Consider the following 5,459-nt stretch of genomic DNA (forward strand, 5'->3'; position numbering starts at 1 on the left):
GTCATGGATTGAAGGGATACCTCTGAGTGATATCAAGATGTAACAACCCTATCTGGTCTTTTCTTTATCCCCTCTATGTGTACTAATGTACAGAGGAGTATTTGAGGACAAGGACTCCACCTTTCAGCTCCATCATAATGAGAATTCTATCTAGGCTCACAAAGTGTCTGCGTTTTTGCCCTTGTCCCCAGTGCTAAAAGGCAACAGGTAGGATAGTGGATCCAATGGATCTGTTAGCTTCCATACACTGCTAATTAGAAAAACCCCAAACAGGCCACCATGATGGGAGTTCTGAGGCTATGGATAGTAGAGAAGTGAGCACTGACAACTCTTTCAAAATTAGGGTCTCTGAAATGTTTATATCAGAGATCTAAAATTAATAGATGGTTTGTTTGGAGTAGGCTTGCAGAAACACAGGGTTAGAACAGTTCTCAGTATATGGCATTAATATGTATTTCTACAGCTCTTTGGCCTTTTTATTTAAGAGGTGGGCCAACCAAAGTCTTCCATGAATTTCAAGGAATAATATTTGGAGCATCAGTAAGGAGTAAATAACAAAATGAGTACATTTTGCTTTTTAACAGCATTGAAAACATATGGGACAAAGATAGGTCATCTTCTTCTGGAGATACCCAGAAATTTACAGAATCCTTGAATTGGAACAGGCATTTGAATTTTTGTTTCATTATTTTTGGAATCCATCAAGGTATAATGTCTAAAGACTCTTAAAATGGCAGTTTGTAAAACAAATCATACCTCATCCTAGGTGTACCTCCAGACGTTTAAAGGAACTTTTTGAGCCCTAGGAGGAGGCCAGGCCTTCAGATGAATGTCCTCAGGAGTCAGTCAGTGTATCCATTGCAACATATCACCAAACCAGGTAAGAACACCATCCCCCACCCAATAGTTAGAGTGCAGTGACATTACATTTGCTTAATGTAATTGGCATTCATTGCATTGTCACCTGTTTATAACTTAGCAGAAAGCCCCAACACATGATCTTCTTTCCAAGTATTACTGCGGCTCCCTGAGGAAGGTCTAGGTTTCATGAATCTCTTCTTGGTTTTTGCCCATCTCGTCAGCCGGGTGTCTCACTTCCATAGTCTTTATCAGCTGTTGCTAGAGTCTGTGGGCTGTGCCTCCCCACAAGGGGGCTCCAAATGGCCAGCATGTTGTACGGCTTGTCGGCCTTTCAGAGTCCCTCACAGGGGAGAGAGAGAAAGCCCTCCCTCCTCAGTCTGAGACCAGGCTGCATGCATTTTCTTTGGCAGAATTCCCTCCTTTGACCCACTTATACTGCTTCACTAATATTTCTGAAAACCTGAGTTTTTTCAGTCTTTAATGAGTGGGATACCAGTAGTCCACCTTATGCTCAGGAAACCCAATTTCTCCTTTTATCCAACATGAGGTAAAGAGCAGCTGGTCCTAATGTGTGCTGTTGATTATGTGCTCTTCAGTAAGGAAATACATGGGCAGAAGTATACACACACACATCTACTAAAAATAAACACCTGTTTTTCAGGGATTGTTCATAATCCACATTTAGGGTATGTCTGTTGTGAGAGGAGAGGACACTGACTGGAAGGACACAAAGATATGTCAAACTACATTATGAAAACCAAATTAATCTCAGTCCAGAGCATTAGCAGTAGGGTAGTGTCTTCTCCATGAGCAATGGACAAGAGTGGGTATTATATATATTTTATATAAATATATATGATATATATACTGAAATAAATCATATATGTACTTTATATACATCATATATAATTTATTTTATATACTGTGATAGGTTGAATAATGGCCCCAAAGATAACGAGGTCCAAATCCCAGGAACCTGTGAATTCTACGTTAATAAGAAAAGGGATCTTGCTGATGTGATTAAGTCAAGGCTCTTGAGATAGGAGATGCCCTTGGATTATCCAGGTGGGCCCTAAATGTAATCACAAGTGTCCTTATAAGTGGGAAGCAGAGGGAAAAAAGATGATGTGACCATGGAAGCCAAGATTGGAGTGATATGCTTTAAAGATGGAGAGGGGGTAACAAGCCAAGGCCTCTAGAAGCTGAAAAAGTCAAGGAGATTAATTCTCCCCTCAGAGCCCCCAGAGGGAACCAGCCCTGCCAACACCTTGACTTTAGCCCAGTGAAACTGATTTTTGGATTTCTGACCTCCAGAACTATAAGATGCCACCAAACTCTCCTTAGGGTTGCTGCTTTGAGTCCACCCTGGAGACATTATATTCTACTCCAACTCGCATATGCTTCTAGAATCAGCTTAGGATAACTCCAGTGTAGGTCTTGCTGCCTCTCAATCCCAGGCTTTCGACTCTGGACTCCCTCTCCTGTTGGAATCCTGGCTCCAGTTGCCAACCCTGTACGGTCACGCTAAAGATGCCTGCCAAGTTTTCCTTGGGGGACGTGGCATTTTTGGGGAATGAGATCATTATTATTTGCGGTAAAATGAGATATTTGGATTACCACTGGATTTCTTTACATTGTCCTCTCCATACCGCTTACTACAATGGAGATATTCCACAGCAATTGACAGCCTAAGTCCTCTTCTCAGAAAAGTCTCCTTCATGGTTTAAAGAAAATCCATCTCTTCCGCATCCTTTATGGCTTGGAACTGGAAGAAACCAGCTGGGGAAAGGCAGATCAGCACTGCTGACCCCTTCTTCCAAATTCTCTCTGAGCCATCATCAAGAATCACTTTCCTGGAGAACTTAGCTCATTTGGACTGAGAATACTTCTGCTTGGTGTGTCCCTCTGGAAGCATTTTATTCATGCAGATAATGAGCAGAGGCAGCCGCTGGCTTGTTTCCGTGCTTAGCTAATACAAGTGCTGTGTTGCTCCCCTTCCATGCTTAAGCTTCTGCCAGAAGGGCGGTATCTCTGGGGCTCACAGAAGAAATGTCAAGAGCTGTTCAGCCCAGATACTGTGTTTGCAGCTACCCTCTCCAGGGCTTATGGGTGTTACAAAAATTAAACCAATTTCTTTTGTTTTTTGTACAAACTTCTACTTTATTTTGCAGATTTAAAATCCAGGGATTCTATAAAAATAGTCACTGCAGTTGGTATCATTGTTTTTACCATGTACCATTACTCATTCATTATTTATTTACCAAATATCTATGTAATGTTTACTATGTACTAGTACCATGTAGGTGTTGGGGATTCAACAGTGAATGAGGCAAAATTCTAGCCCTCATGGGGCTTATTATGGTCTAGACAAATCCATCAAACCAGCAAATAAGAGCATATGCATAAACATGCAATTTCTGACAGTGGTAAATATTATGGAAAATATAGAGAAGAATAAAGGTCCAGCAAGTGACAATTCATGGAATGAGGCAGAAAGGGATTGGAGGTAGTTAGGTTGGGGGATCAGGGACTGCTTGGCTTCCTAGAGACTTGAAATGAAAAGCCAGCTTGGCAAAGAACTGGGAGAAGAGCTTTACCAGTGAGGATCCAGCAAGTGCAAAGGCCCTGATGTAGGAGCAAGTTTGGTGCGATGAGAAACAGCAAGAAGCTAGCATGCCTGGAATGAGTAAGGAGGAAACGACCAGGGTTGACTGGTGAGGAGGCCATACACCATATCATACAGCACCTTGTAACAGTGTGAATTTTATCCTAAATGTGAGGGGAGTTTGCTGAAGAGTTTTGAGCAAGGAATTCATGTGGCTTTAAATTAGGATTTCAAATTAGCCACTTTGCCCACTGCACTGAGAAAAGTCTAGGGAAGTGGGCCAAGTTTGGAAGCCAGGAGACAAGCTACAAAGCTATCACTTGCTCTACTTTCTGGAAGACTTCCATTCCACAGATTCCATTTTCACTTACGTTCCCATATTTGTAATTGCTAAGAAGATTCTTTTGGTTCTCTTCATATTCCATTTTATAGAACTCTTTTCTTTTCTTTTTTTTAAAACATATATTTATTTTTGAGAGAGAGAGAGTACAAGCAAATGGGGATGGGGCAGAAAGAGAGGGAGACTGATGATCTGAGGCAGGCTCTGACAGTGCAGAGCCCGATGTGGGACTCGAACTCACCAACCAGAACCATGAGATCATGATCTGAGTGGAAGTCAGACGCTTAACCAACTGAGCTACCCAGGAGACCCCCTTTCCTTGTTTCTGACATGAAATTCTTTCTCTTATATTTCAGAGGATATTAATGTTATTTTTTGAGGTCCTATTTTCTCTGAATTGTCTCTGTTACTAACAAGTGTGTTTTATTTTATTTACTTACTATTGCTTTTTTTTAGTGGTTAACAGCATAGATTCAAGTTAGATTGCCTGGTTAAAATAACAGCGTCCTCACATACTAGATGTGTGAACTTGGGCAAGTAACGTAATGTCTTCATGCTTCAGCTTCTTCATCTTTTCAGTGGAGATAATAATAGCATTAATACAAATGCTGGTGTCAGGGTTAAATGAGTAAATGCATATGAAGTACTTAGAACAGTGCCTAGCTCCTAGACGGGCTCAATTAGGGTCAGCCCTCACTTTTTCTGTTTGGTTTGCTCTATCTGTTATATTGGATGTTTTCCTCGCATGTCTGAAGGTTCTTGCCTCTCTGTTCAAACTCAAGACTCTGAGCAGCCCCAGGAGACCTGATTTGATAAAGTCAAGCAGATTTTCTTTGTGATTTCAACCGCTCAGGGCAAGCAGCCCACTTGGGCCTCCAGCTTGTCATTAAAGCCTGGGAGAGCTTGGAAAGTTCTATTCCTTATCTTTCCCACCTTCTTACTCATGAGGCTGCCATCTCTCTGTGGGAGAGCAAGTCAAGTTTCTTATTTTCTCTCACAGTAAGCTACTACCTGAGGGAGGCACCTCATTCTAATAAGTCAATTTTCATAAAGAAGATAAAATTCACCTATCTATCATGTTTGTTCCTTGTTGAACAATCATGATAGTTTCTCTCAGGAAGAAAACACAACCAGATGTTGTGAATAAGACAAAGCGATAGGATGAAATACAGAAGATGAGTTTGGGGACATGGACTCAGTGGTAACCCAACCTGTGCCAGGATCAAATAAAGCACATTAAGAAGAGAAGGCGAGTGATGTAGCAGGATGGGCCAGGGGTGAGGTGGTGAAGGAGAAATTATTTGGAAAGTTTTATTTGCTGAAAATTTTGTAAATTTGGATTGTGAATATCCTAACTGTGAAAGAGAAGACCTTGCAATAATATGTCTCAAAAGGCTTAACTCTTGATTTTGCTGTAATTCAGAGTAATAGACACCTACAAAGCTTGATGTCTTATCAATATCTACCTGCCAGACCAAAAAACTTGGGCACAACCCTAGCCAAGATCACTCCTGGTCCATGATGACCTGTAAGACGCCAACCATCAAATGGTTACTTGAACAACTGAACACTTCAATGGCAAAAAATGAACATCAACACATCAACTCTTATCTCTCTATGTGAACAAAAATTAATTTCAGATGGATCAAAGAC

The sequence above is a fragment of the Prionailurus viverrinus genome, chromosome A3 (genome assembly GCF_022837055.1).
Source record: "Prionailurus viverrinus isolate Anna chromosome A3, UM_Priviv_1.0, whole genome shotgun sequence".
In the NCBI taxonomy this organism is placed as follows: domain Eukaryota; kingdom Metazoa; phylum Chordata; class Mammalia; order Carnivora; family Felidae; genus Prionailurus; species Prionailurus viverrinus.